The following is a 15,523-nucleotide window of genomic DNA, read 5'->3' on the forward strand; positions in this document are numbered from 1 at the left end:
GGCTGCTAAGCAGATTCGCTGACTAGCTTCACAAACGTGCTACCTGCACCAGCTCTCTGATTGAACTGCAACCGCACGCACAAGAGCTCCGTACTGATTTCCATGCTTCAAGCGTCGTCCACTGCCAGCAAAGGCGTTCGGAAGCCTGCTACGATGACAGCAGTTCCACGTAACAAGCCAGCACAAGAACAACAGTGACAGTGTGGCTTGCTACAGCCGGGAATTCACGGCACTGCCGCTTCAGACTCTGCTACCGCCGTCTGGTGGCATTCCAATCGACGACAAGATGTGCAGCTTGTGCAGGACTGATTCTCTCTGAAAGTCACGTGCTTGAAAATAATTCGTGTCCTTTCCCTCTGCCCAACAGTGCTTAGACCAGCGCATGACCTCCGATAAGCCTTTTCATCGGGAGTTCCTCTGTCGAATTCTCTCATACTCCTAACTAGCACCAGCCATCGGCTGTTGTGGACGGACATTATTGCAGCAGAGACTGACTAGCAGGTCGAGGCCTCGTGGTACACTTTTCTGTACTAGGGCTTTACCATGAGCCTTCCCACGGAGTTACTGGCTAGTGTTGCCCCTTTCTGTGAGTCATGTCAGATCGTTACGGTAATATGTACTGTCATTTCTTTCTGTAATTGTTTCGGAATAAACCAGCATCATTTTCAGTCCACTTGATTGCCCTTTTGTCTGGAAGTGCCATATCCCAGTCAGTGACATCCTGGCAACGAGGATGAAGTTCTGTCGATCTCACTCAGTCTTGTCAGTCAAAACAGAGTGGAGACGAGGATCTAACCCTTCTTTGCAATGTCTCTTTCTGTCGTTGCCGATGTAGTCCTTTTCCCGTTCTGTCCACTTTAACCACTGGTGACAAAATAACCACCTTTCATTGCCCCGTTCTCGCCACAATATCTGAATCGGCTGGGATCATAGCATTTCCAGACTCGTCTGCAATCCTACCGCTGCTCTCTGTACTACCCGATGTTTCTCGCTGTTGCATACACAGGTTGCGGCCATGGTTAGCGCTTTTCCTGAAGGTTCCACTGCCATGTCCAAATGAACTGGCAATGAGATCACAAATTTTTGGCTGGCTTCAGCGCCGTTTCCTCCAGTCTCGTCCCATACCAGTTTTACCGAAGGTACGTCACATTTTCGTTCTCTGTTGTGTTCACTGAAGATTCTACTTACTGATTACGTCTGCCTATTTTGGTCCTCGTTGTGTCATTAGCGCCAAGCCTCTCAGTTGCTCTCTCGTTGTTTCCTCTCTTGAACCTAACATGGCCTCTACTGCACCATGCCTCTTCTGCATGATCTTCACGCCCGATACTCCTGACGACTTCCGACTTCTAGGAAACAGGGTCACAGAGCGTCCTAGCAACTTAGTCTCCTCCACGGTCTGCATTCGTGCTCCTCCACCTGCCCTGCCATGGTAGGTGCTCTTCTTGACTGGGCCACTGGTACAGACATCAGTTGCCCATGGGCTTCCAGCTCACTTCTACTGCACCAGCCCCTCCTGCCTTCCTCTTCAGGTCCATCCGACACGATCAACACCTACTGCCACCTATATCTGAGGTCATCCATTTCCGAGGTCATCTTCCTCTGGACTCATCTGTATCCGAGATCAACATGTGCCAGATTTTAGAGGATCAACCACCTCCAGGGCTTAGAGGGTCATCTGCCTCCAAAGCAACCCTGACCTGCAGCAGCTTCGCATGCAGTAGACACCACCTTCCTTTTGCCTGCCACCTCAGCTCACTGGGACCCACCATTTCTCATTCCCATCCAAGCCCTAACTTTCCTTCCCGTACTGCTATGAACGCTCTCGCAGCTAGTGCCTAACGAACTGCTTTTCTCCGGCTCTGTCCTCTTCCTTTCCCATTTTTCGAGTACTCTAGCAGCTAGCACTCCGTGGACAGCTTCTCTGATGCTCCGATCTTTCCCTTTACTCATTTCTTTCTGATCACTCTACACCATAGGTACTTCCGTGGCGTTCTGTCCTTCTCTATCCGCTGTCTTCTCAGTACAGAAAACCGAATAACTCCAGAGAATTGGTGGCATCCGTTTGCGTTTCCTGCTTTTCTAATAGTTCAAAATGGTTCAAATGGCTCTGAGCACTATGGGACTTAACTTCTGAGGTCATCAGTCCCCTAGAACTTAGAACTACTTAAACCTAACTAACCTAAGGACTTGACACTCATCCATGACCGAGGAAGGATTCGAACCTGCGGTCGCGCGATTCCTGACTGTAGCGCCTAGAACCGCTCGGCGACTCCGGCCGTCCTCTAATAGTTCCCGCCGACACTTACTCCCACAATTCAAAAACAAATTTTACATGAGATAAATTCCTGTGCGAAGTTTTCATTACGGAATACATATTCAACTCATTTCGTGATGATGGTCGCCTCGGATGCGAGAGTAATGACGTTATACATTCGTACTCCAATTTGTATACCATAAAATCAGACGCTCACCCGTTACCTCACAATCATTCCGCGTTAAAATAAGTTGAAAATCATAACCCGGATGAGAAATGTAAGTTACAACAGTCGCAGTGTATTGAAATCATATTCAGGAACACATACCACTTTAGCTTCACACCCACGTACCAGAGTGTTTGTCCATGTGAGTACGAATGCTGTCGAGCGCTCGCTGGGTCCGCCATGTAGGCCATAACATCTGACACCACATAAATATTAGCTGTCCGATGCCAGCGCAGTCTGCGAGCTACAGGAATTCGCTTTTACTCTGTAAATCTCTGTCGCTTGCCCCGTCCTTCTGATAGTATCGAGCTGACAACGCACGTTTCAGTTATCAGATCGTTCCATAGAACAACTTACGTCTACGTATTACTAAGTAACAGTAGCGCCCATTATCCTCTTACATCATCATGCTATGTCCGGTGACGAGTAAGAGATCGTCTGTGAATATACACGTACAAATGAAACCACAGATCAACATTCACAGTTTGTTTGCTGAGAATATCAGAGTTTTATGTCGTTTGGTAAACTAGCAAACAAGGTAACTATGAGTTATGAAATTTCCGATGATGTTCAGCGTGACTTCTAATTTAACAGTTATAATACACCCATAATGAAAACCATGGACGTTTATCTTGTGTGGACGTGCCGCACAGGTAGTGAATGTTTAAAAGGAGGTAGTTTTATGTAACAAAATGAGCAGTTAATTAATAAAACCTTTATATTCTACCAGTGTTCAGCTTCCTGACTATTTTCAAGCAACATAGCAACGAGGAAATAGGTAGGGTCATTTTACTAATGAAACGATATGTCGTGAACATGGTCACGAAAATTGTCGTAACACATATACGTCAAAAGTGAAACATCGTTATTATAGCGTGCATAATACATTTACTGCTGCGGCATTAATCAATACTGCTGTATAAAGACAAGATTTTGCCTCATTTTGTTTCTAAAAAGCTGAAAGATCTTGACCGATTTACTTTAAATGTTTGCACAATACTCTAATAAATATTTAGGCACACACACACACACACACACACACACACACACACACACACACACACACACTCCTATGTATGGCCGCCATAATGTTTGTTAGAGTATTGTATAAACATCTGAAGTAATACAGTCAACCACTTTTCGAGATTTTAGGAAACAAACTGAAATACATATAAAAGCGAGACGTTGTTAGGGAAAAAAATCTCAGAAATTGTTGACTGATTTATTTGAAATTTTTATAGGATACCAAATTTGTTTGTGTGACAGTCATCGTCGACAACCACAGTAATATTCATTCTGCAAATAATACACTACTTTATACTGTTCCAGTGTATTTTACTGCTTTTGTTTCATATGCGTTTCGACTTTTATTTTCAGGTATCATCAGTAGAATCTCGAATGATACAATTTTGTTTAGATGTGCGATATTTTTAGATTATAAAACAGTTCACGTTTTATTTCTTACGTAAACAAGTGACTACTTACAGTTAATACAGTTTTTGGCTGGCATGTGCGTTTCCTGTAATCTGATCACTTGCTGGCGGTGGCACTGTACTTCACTTAGGAAACGTAAGCATATGGGTGATCCAGCTCCGCAGCGGCTTCTGTAGCGCACTCCGGAGCTAGTTCGAAAAATATTCTCTGCGTTTGGGGTCCCTATCTATCGCACAATGCTGTCCCTTAATATAATTTCAAAAATCAAGTACATCGGTCATTGAATAAGCAATTAATCGAATGGTCTCAGGTCCACATGATGGCGTTGGTCTTGGCCCTCAGACAGTACCCTGGCTCCTCCATGCGGGTTTGATGTATCCTGCTGACTGTCGCATACCAAGTGGACTAGACGGCAGCGTGGACTGTCCACCACACGACACGCCATTGCGGCTGTGGTATTCCGTTTCCACTACATTCGGTTGCCGTCTCCGTTGAAGGGCAGAGCCAGGAAAGCGTCGCGTGTGTAACTGAGTTTCAAATAAAAGCGCCCAGGGGAGAAGACCGGTGCGGGATGTCGGGAGTCGAGGGAGGCCGGTCTAGTGCCCCCAACAGCAAGCTCGTAAGGCTGGTGGGACAAAGTTGCCATAACCGTAAATGTGAACTAACAAACAGGGCCACCGCTCAACCGTAATTCTTTTCTAGCCCTAGTCCTCCCTGTCCTTGGGGAGCGCGTGCGATTCATATCGAACTTTGAGCAGCATTCTTGTGCTAACAACGTAGCCGAGAGTTGCCGTAATGCTGTGGGCCATTGGAAGTGCATGTGTGACGTGCGGGATGCGCTAGGTAGACTTTGGCATCCAATGTCCTCTGGAGTATCTTCGAAGTCAGCATGTGCTTATCTGCTATCCCAGCTCTAATTTGGTGCAGGAGGCGCCTACAGTTACCGGTCGTTCTACGGTGCATATCGTTCGTGAAGACTAAACCCAAGATCTCATGTGGTCACTGATCCGTGAGGGATGACACTGTCAGTTGACAGTCCTCTCCCGAGACACAGGGCGACTGACTTTTCCATGGCAACTGTCATATCATCGCGCCGCGGAGGACCAACATAGCCATTCGCGTACCGAACGTCATTCCGGTCAGTCTATTCTATGGCGTGGGCTGCTGGGTTCTAAGGCCAAACCGTACAATATTGTTGATAATGGGCAGCTCTGACGCACTGAGCGGCGAAACTGGACGGCCGCGTTAAACGGCCTTTAAAGAGCAACCTCGAATGATTGGTTAACTCTGTCAAATGCTTGACTTAAGTCGCTGGACGCCAGCGCACCTGGTATGCGTCTTCGCCAATGTCCCCTATATGCGCGTATGTTGAGGGGTCCCGACACTGAAGCTTGTTCCTTAGGCTGACCGCTGTAGCCGAACGGTTCTAGGCGCTTCAGTCCGGAACCGCGCGACTGCTACGGTTACAGGTTCGAACCCTGCCTCCAGCATGGATGTGTGTGATGTCCTTAGGTTCAAAATGGTTCAAATGACTCTGAGCACTATGGGACTCAACATCTGTGGTCATCAGTCCCCTAGAACTTAGAACTACTTAAACCTAACTAACCTAAGGACATCACATACATCCATGTCCGAGGTAGGATTCGAACCTGCGACCGTAGCAGTCGCGCGGTTCCGGACTGAGCGCCTAGAACCGCTAGACCACCGCGGCCGGCGTGTCCTTAGGTTAGCTAGGTTTAATTAGTTGTAAGTCTAGGGTACTGATGACTTCAGATGTTAAGTCCCATAGTGCTCAGAGCTATTTTAACCATTTGAACCTTGATCCTGAGAGATTACATAATTGTACTCCTGAAGCGTGTAACCATCAAGCCGGTGAAAATTACCAGGTCGCTATTCAACAGCGTCAAGCGTGGCGGCGTGACCTCAATCATGACTTTGTTGGGTTCGCAGAACGTCGGCAACTGCCGGTGATAGGCAGGTTTTTTTGTCTATGGAGAACGTCTCCGACACTTCGTCGTAGGTGAGGGGGCGCCGATTCTCCGATCGCTGTCTGCGTCAGCCGGCGTTGAATATACTCCGAACTGACATGGCCTTCCCGACCACAGCCAGAACACGTGCGTGGTTTGCCATCGTATCACTATCGTACGTCAACCGCCAATAAAGAATTAGGACCGTACATGTTTGTGAGTTAGATTTTTATTTGCCGGACAAAATTGTGGAGATACGTTCAAAACGTATGCGCGTGGTCTTGTATGGTCTTGCGTGATCCTGTTGAAGAGGGATTTTGATGGTGGCCTGTCTAAAGGAATGCGCCATATTTAAAAGGTGTCCTTAACGCCTCGTAACGACTAGGAAGTGAAAAACTGCCAACGTGCAACTCGACTGGCTGGACTCAAGCGAGTCGCCCGCTTCTCAGTGCAGACAAGAGCACCACGCCGCCTCAGCTATTCGGACACGCTTTTCACCAGACCCAGATTCCCAATATCCCGCTCGCCATACCGCGAAGAACCCCGCCCATTAACACCCTACTCGCTGATTTCTGATTCCCGCAAGAGTATGGGCACTGGTTCTGCTTTCGCACGGAAACTTTTTCATCAATCAGCCATCGCGCCCATAGAATTATACATTGATGAGCCAGAAAACTATGAACACTGGTTTAATAGCTTCTTTGTCCGTCTTTGGAACGAAATACGAATACATAACAGATTCTGCGTATCAGTGATCGCAAGGTAGGTTTGTGGAGGTATGTGCAATAAGATGTTTATGTACAGGCCATGTAATTCCCGCCGCGCGAGATTAGCTGAGCGGTCTCGGGCGCTGCAGTCATGGACAGTGTGGGGCTGGTCTCGGCGGAGGTTCGAGTCCTCTCTCGGGCACGGATGTGTGTGTTTGTCCCTGGGTTAATTTAGGTTAAGTCGTGTGTAAGCTTAGGGACTGATAACCTAAGCAGTTAAGTCCCATAAGATTTCACACACATTTGAACATTTTTTTTTTTTTTGTAATTCCCGTAAATAACGGGCCACTGATTGGTGCACGTGGTGATGGCGCTCAATAGTGATTCAAACGGGTTCCATAGGATTTACATCAGGTGAATTTGGTTGCCCAGACAACTTGAGCATGATTCTGGCTGCGTGGCACAGAAAGTTAAGACAAAATCGCCATCGGGGAAGACATCAAGCATGAAGCGATGGAGGTGGTTCGTAGCTGTCAGCATGTCTTCGATCACTACCAAAGGCCCCATGCAAGGGAAGGTGAAAATCTCCCCTATCATAATACCGCTCTCGCCAGCCTGCGTCCAAGGCGCGCTGCACGTTTCGAGCCTTCATTCACCTCGATGACGGCGTTCGTGGAGACGACCATCGACCTAGTGTAGCAAACATGCGATTCACGTGAATAGCCGATGGGTTTCCATTAATCGACGTTCGAATCTCGATGTCCCCGCGCCCACTGCAATCTTAATTGACGATGCTGTTGGGTCAACGTGTGAACAGGGAGGGGTGGTCTGTAGCGGAGCCCCATGTTCACACGATGAATAGTGTGCTCCGACACCCTTCTGCGTGCACCAGCATTGTGCTCTCTGCGCATTGGTGCCACAGAACCCCATCTCCAACTTTACAGAGCAGACAAGCCTCCGAGCCCCACGTTCTGTGAAAAGTCCTGGACGTCCAACCATTTAGTACCTATTGGTAGTTTCACCGTTCTTCTACCACTTTCCGTAGATGCTCACGACAGTAGCACGTAGACATTCGACAAGCTTCGCCGTTTCCGAGATACTCGTTCACAGACTCTGCGTAATAACAATCTGCTCTTTGTCAAAGTCACTTAATGGACTTCCCCATTTGCAGCTCTTATCTTCGCTAAAACGCCGGGCGATGTGGCCGAGCGGTTCTAGGCGCTTCAGTCTGGAACCGCACGACCACTACGGTCGCAGGTTCGAATCCTGCCTCGGGCATGGATGTAAGTGCTGTACTTAGGTTAGTTAGGTCTAATTAGTTCTAAGTTCTAGGCGACTGATGACCTCAGAAGTTAAGTCGCATAGTGCTCAGAGCCATTTGAACCATTCGAACCAAACCGAACGCATTAACTTCGAGTTTAGGGGTGTCCTCCACGTGGTTGTTACCACTCGCCTATGTGGCGCGAGTTTGGTACAATTTGTGGTTGGCTTTCCATCATCCTGCTCCGTAACTCTACTGTATTGGAAATGTATTTAAATTTTGGCTCTTTACAAGTTTCATTGCGCTGACTACTTTAACTGACAAAACATTATTTACTTTTTATTTTTATTTCTTTTTTGGCCTGGCCGAATTCCTGTACTAAATTCTGTGCTTCTCTGTTAATTAGGCTAACATTTGTTTCTTTTTATGGGACTTTGGTGAAATCCACCTTGCGAACACAGTCTTGTAGAGCATGACGATGTTTTTGTCTCAATCACTGCGCACTAACCTCAGCTCTCTTTTTCATTCTTTTTGTGTCTACTTTGTGTATATTGTTGAAGTGTTAACCGGCTAATTTGTCAATTCACTAATCACTAGAATTAGTAATTTACATTACAGTTTTTGAACTGGCCATACGCGAGCAAATTTAAGATCTCAATTTCATGAAGGTTCACCGGTTACTTGTACCATTCAGGGCGCAATATTTAATATTAATTTTGTCTGGTTATTTCTCTTGCCTGCCTTGGTCACCTCGACTATCCGGCGGTATAGTAATTTTCTTGTATGGTGCTTATTTGTCGAGTATACTACTGCTATGGATTGTAAATCTTAAAGTTCCTTTCGAGAAAGGATTTAGAGCTTTTCTCTTGTATTGCTTCAGTTTCTATTATTGTATTAATCGATCTGGTATATTTTTATGATTGTAAATTATTCTACTCCTCAATACTCAATACCACGGGAGGTGTTTTTCCGAGTGATGTTTAATAAATAAAAGTTAGTGAGTTTTGCCTTCCTACCACAGAGAGCCTGACGCGTGTATTACATTCCACTTGGCAGGACAATCCTATCTTTCAGTATGGCCTTTCACCCTCCCTGGCCAAGATGCAAGCAATGATTCTGTTGGCCGGAGATCATAAACCCATTGAATCCTCTTGCGACAAAGTGGCCCACGCCTGTTGTACCTGGTTCTCGATACTGGTACTGAGAGCGACTTGACGTCTGGGCTGGATCTTTCTGAGACAGATATCGGTAGTTTGTTGGTCACAGATGTACCTCAATATCAGGCTGACATTTCATAGAGACACGTGTCACATAAGGACGAGCACTGTCCTGTAAAAAATGACACGACACTACGGTCACACGAGGAACAGCGCAAGAGACAAGATGTCCGTGACGTACGTTGTGCCATCAGAGTTCCGTCAGTGACTACCACCTGTGACGTCACGTCATCCTCAGTGGCTCCCCGAACAAGGACGTCTGCAGTAACACAACTGTACCGCTCCAAAACATTCTAAGAGTAGGACTTCACCCCAGGTCGTCGTCATACTCGACGACAGTGACCATCTGGGGTAGTCCAGAACCGCGATTTATCGCTGAACACAATGCAACGCCATTCATTAACATTCCACGGTTCCCCATCACGACACCACTCCAAACGCAGCCGCTTGTGTTTTGATGTTAACGGAAGCCTACGGTATTTCCTTAGTCCAGCCGCTGATAGCCTCCGACCCGTGGTGTGGGAAGACAGTGTGATGCAGCGAGTCCATCACTTCTTCCAGGATACGAGGGGCAGATGTGTACAGCCTATGATACGCTTGATGCGCAGTAGTCATCATCACTTGTGACGGTGAGACGTGGTCGGCCTGAACGTCACCAAGTACACACGCCCCTCACATTCCCATGCTGTGAAACATCGGGCCGTTGCCAAATCTGAATCACCAACAAATCTGGATACTGCACGATTCAACAAGCCGACCAAATGAAAACTCCCCAGTTAGCCCCTTTCAAAGCTTGCCAGGTGTTTATAAAGCTGTTTCACGCAAGTAGGCAGCATCTCCGTATTCTCCACAGTAATCACCCTACCGAGAGTCAGGCAGTGTAATTTAGCCCGGGCACAGTGCCACGTCAAGATCAATTTATCACTTTATCCATAGCACATACAGGGTGTTTCAAAAATGACCGGTATATTTGAAACGGCAATAAAAACTAAACGAGCAGCGATAGAAATACACCGTTTGTTGGAATATGCTTGGGACAACAGTACATTTTCAGGCAGACAAACTTTCGAAATTACAGTAGTTACAATTTTCAACAACAGATGGCGCTGCAAGTGATGTGAAAGATATAGAAGACAACGCAGTCTGTGGGTGCGCCATTCTGTACGTCGTCTTTCTGCTGCAAGCGTGTGCTGTTCACAACGTGCAAGTGTGCTGTAGACAACATGGTTTATTCCTTAGAACAGAGGATTTTTCTGGTGTTGAAATTCCACCGCCTAGAACACAGTGTTGTTGCAACAAGACGAAGTTTTCAACGGAGGTTTAATGTAACCAAAGGACCGAAAAGCGATACAATAAACGATTGAAAAATTTCAACGGACTGGGAACGTGACGGATGAACGTGCTGGAAAGGTACGGCGACCGCGTACGGCAACCACAGAGGGCAACGCGCAGCTAGTGCAGCAGGTGATCCAACAGCGGCCTCGGGTTTCCGTTCGCCGTGTTGCAGCTGCGGTCCAAATGACGCCAACGTCCACGTATCGTCTCATGCGCCAGAGTTTACACCTCTATCCATACAAAATTCAAACGCGGCAACCCCTCAGCGCCGCTACCATTGCTGCACGAGAGACATTCGCTAACGATATAGTGCACAGGATTGATGACGGCGATATGCATGTGGGCAGCATTTGGTTTACTGACGAAGCTTATTTTTACCTGGACGGCTTCGTCAATAAACAGAACTGGCGCATATGGGGAACCGAAAAGCCCCATGTTGCAGTCCCATCGTCCCTGCATCCTCAAAAAGTACTGGTCTGGGCCGCCATTTCTTCCAAAGGAACCATTGGCCCATTTTTCAGATCCGAAACGATTACTGCATCACGCTATCTGGACATTCTTCGTGAATTTGTGGCGGTACAAACTGCCTTAGACGACACTGCGAACACCTCGTGGTTTATGCAAGATGGTGCCCGGCCACATCGCACGGCCGACGTATTTAACTTCCTGAATGAATATTTCGATGATCGTGTGATTGCTTTGGGCTATCCGAAACATACAGGAGGCGGCGTGGATTGGCCTCCCTATTCGCCAGACATGAACCCCTGTGACTTCTTTCTGTGGGGACACTTGAAAGACCAGGTGTACCGCCAGAATCCAGAAACAATTGAACAGCTGAAGCAGTACATCTCATCTGCATGTGAAGCCATTCCGCCAGACACGTTGTCAAAGGTTTCGGGTAATTTCATTCAGAGACTACGCCATATTATTGCTACGCATGGTGGATATGTGGAAAATATCGTACTATAGAGTTTCCCAGACCGCAGCGCCATCTGTTGTTGAAAATTGTAACTACTGTAATTTCGAAAGTTTGTCTGCCTGAAAATGTACTGTTGTCTCAAGCATATTGGAACAAACGGTGTATTTCTGTCGCTGCTCGTCTAGTTTTTATTGCCGTTTCAAATATACCGGTCATTTTTGAAACACCCTGTAATTTCCATTATAACGTTGCATTGTTCTGAAGTTAAATCTAACTTGTTTTCTATTTTCAGACATCTTTTCCGTTCTTTTTAAACCGTCGCGAGTGGGACCTGAAAACGGAGCGATTTCTTTTTTTTTTTCTATTTTCGCTGTGCTTATCGAACTGACGATGTCCTCCCGCATATACTCAAGTTCACGCCGTGCAACCTTTCTTTCATATGGCTCATTCGCTTGCTCGTTCGTCTCTCAAATGCCTGAGACTATTTATGCCTACTTAAAATTTTTGCACCATTATGGAGTGAAGACTTGATGTCTCATTTTCTAACTTTTGCTTGTGTTTGTGCGTCTTGTTGTGTATACGGCGCGGATGAAATTGAGTCCCGAAGACTGCGCAAAACGCCTTTTCAACTTCGCGTACGCTGCTACTTTACGCACAGATTCATTAATTCACTCAGAAGAACTTAAAATGTGCGGACTGTGTTGAGTAACTTCATCACGTGCCGTTACATACCGCTACAGCTTTAGTGATTGGTCTTTGGTATTAAGGTGTCTTGTAGTTTGCGTTAAAGTTCCCGCAACCTGAACATTCCAAGATTTTCAATCGTACTGCGATATTTTTCTGTGATTCAACTAACGAGTGGCACGTCTCTTGTAACGTCCCCTTAACATTACATTCACATTAACAACTTCTTTCTTTGCCTTCATATTAGTAATAGGATACGAATGGAGACAAGAAACAGAACTGTCCACTTCCAAATTTAGCTTAAAGGCTCTGAGTACGTGAACACAGTTTCTGTTAGAACTTGATCACCAATAGGCTCTAGACCGCCACTGTCGGCAAGCAGGTGCGCTGGAGTCGCCTGTGCAGCTCTTCAGTATTTTAGTCACCATCACGCACCTCACGCTAGTGAAGCGTCAAGTTCGTTCCAGCAATATTAATCTTACATCCTGCCTTACACCTTCACCGGTGGAGATTACAGCTTCCCTTCTCGAGGGCTCTTGTCCTCCTCACCACCCCGCCTACGACCGCTCTTAGGGTGCCACTATGTACTGGCGACCTATGACAATCGACGTACTCTCTGTCGGCTTCTTTCCTACACGTGGCCTTTTGTTGACGTGAATGTCACGCTATTTTACATGACATTTAGCAGTGTTCGGCCGCTTGCAGTTCCCGTACAGTTCCTCGTCAAGTTCTCGGAATAACTTTTTAATATTGTTGTTGAGAAACTGATTTTTTTCTCTGTTCGGTAAGTAGTGTTTATATTTATACTGCTGAGTACTATGTATTTTCTCTTAGTTTATCACGTAGTCAGTATTTCTGTATGATTCATCTTTCACAAAAGTTTGAAGTTGGCACTTCAGATTTGTTCACCTGTTATGGTTTTCCTTATTGTATACCTTACTCTTGAGCTGTAATTCCCGTACAAAAGGGAAAGATACGCTTGAAGCGTTCTTGAAATTTAGAAATTCTATTCTGTGTTTATAAATCTCTTTTGCATTTGTGCACTAAGAGTAATTTTGTTGAATCCGCAACAAGGACTCTTGTACGACTTAGATATAATTACCTCGGCTGTTTCTTCCCGTGTTGAACATCGTTTTGTGATATCGGAAAGATAAGTTTTGTATTGTTTTATGAATGGATTAATTTTTTTATAAATTCTCCTGCGATTACTGCTGCAGACCATGCTATTCACTTGTATTAAGCTCGATAATTTTTTGTTTGAAACCTGATTAAGGCATACGTTACACATTTGGTACTGGGTTTAAATATGGAGCTCGCTTGATAACACTTATAGTACATAAATGCGCCGCTACTTAATTCATTGTCTAACTTATATTTGAGCGCTGAATTTTATCGTAACGCATTTTGGGAATTTTACCACACAAGGTATCAGTTCTCCGTTTTTTTGGAATGCCAATAATGAAGTGGAGTAGATATCCTTTTTTCCATTCTTCCTGGGTCTGATGTTTTAATTTTTATTCAGCGGTAGCTGTAACACTCAAGCACTTTGATGGCATGTACACTTATTTTGTAACTTTAGTGTGTCTTAGGACTTTTCGTTTTTGTTACGGACTTACCACTGAACAAGTAATGTTAGTATTCAAAGAACTGTGACTGACGCCAGAAAAACAGGGACTTACATGTATTGAGAATAAAAATTAGCGCACTGAGAATGGCTAGTTACTAGCCGAAATACGGATTTGCATAATAAAATATAAAAAGGACGACTGATTGCTGCACTCTATAAAAATGCTAGTACTGTTTCCTTATTTAGCAATATAAACACCCTTTTCAAAACACAGGAGTTCATAAATTTACAATAGGTTACATAGTTACAAACAAGAACATCCGTTCTCAGTAGCTGCTCAGGACTTCAAACTCAGTGAGCATAGGGAGTGATCAATGTCTACTTACGGCAAGTCAGACTGCATGTAGGAAGAAAGAAGACTGCAATAAAAGAAATATTTAATATAGTCATTACGGAATGAATCTACAAAAATCAGAACCATTCGAAGAGAAGATATAAGAGGAAGCAGGATATAACATAGATCAGGCTTGGGAGAGAAAGTATTCAAGCAGCAGCTCAAGAAGCACTAAGAGCATGAGTTATAAAGCAAGAGAGGAAAAGAAACTGTTTTGTAAATAATATGAAAAATAATGTGAAAAAGAGGTTCGCCTTGTTGAAATATAAAACACCTAAAACACAAGTTCTATAAAGATAACGTAGGGAATTGTAACGACTGAGAATCACCTGTGAATCTTTTTAAGCGGAAAAATGGGAAATCTTATTTAAAAATTTAGGACTTGATTTCCGTGTGTTGCAGAAAGAAAGGTGGAAAATTATACGACAGCGAGGAAATAATTAAACGATATTTTGGAAGCGAACGACACACAGGTAAAAAAAAAGTCACCTGAAAACGAAGGGAGATCAGAGACCAGTACAGAAGTAAATGATAATGTAATTCTTTCACATGCAGAGGCAGAAGAAGATGTAAGTCTGTTAAAAATGGGAAGTGTCCAAGGAAAGCTAAGATTCCCAATCAATTGCTACAGTATGGAGGATATACGCTAACTGAACGATTAACCAAGTTGATTAATAATGCTATAACTGGTAATAAAATTAAAAACGAATGGAGAGCTAGTGTTACAATTCTCATGGACAAAAAAAAAAAAAAAAAAAAAAAAAAAAAACAGAATAAGAAAGACCCAATTCCGTAACAAAGGTAATAGGAAACAAATTAAAAATTATTAACCCACTGCAGGCGAGAAGTATGGTTTTTGATCGATTGACCACGTGCATATGCAGTGACTCTTTCACCTCGCTACTTTTTGAAATAGTCATGGACAAGGTGATAAAGAAGGTATTGGACGGTAGTTATTATAGAATGGGGGATGAAGAAATAAAAATCATTTGTTATGCTGACGGTGCCACTGCAGACGAGAAGTATGGTTTTTGATCGATTGGCCACGCGCATATGCAGTGACTCTTTCACCTCGCTACTTTTTAAAATAGTCATGGACGAGGTGATAAAGAAGGTATTGGACGGTAGTTATTATAGAATGGGGGATGAAGAAATAAAAATAATTTGTTATGATGACAGTGCAGTTCTGGAGGCAAACAGTGAAGATAACATGCAGAAACTGCTACATGTATTTAATGTGTCAGCCAGAAACCTAAATACGATTATATCCACTCGAAAATTGTTGAAAGAATTAGATTCAAACTGGAAGTTGATAAAAAAGTATTCTACAAGTAATGACCGAAAAGTCGATTAGGGCGATTCAGTAACAACAACTTAAGTACACATGTTATTCCAAAAACGTTATCGTGGAAGTAGGGGACAGGGGGTGCTGGTGAAAAACACGCATTGATAAGGTAATCTTTTATTTTAAAAGGCTTTATCAGTAATAAATTTTTATGTCTAGCATCATTTAAAAAAATACTTTTGTGGTGTCACCGCCAAACACCACACTTGCTAG

This window comes from Schistocerca piceifrons, chromosome 2 (genome assembly GCF_021461385.2).
Source record: "Schistocerca piceifrons isolate TAMUIC-IGC-003096 chromosome 2, iqSchPice1.1, whole genome shotgun sequence".
In the NCBI taxonomy this organism is placed as follows: Eukaryota; Metazoa; Arthropoda; class Insecta; order Orthoptera; family Acrididae; genus Schistocerca; species Schistocerca piceifrons.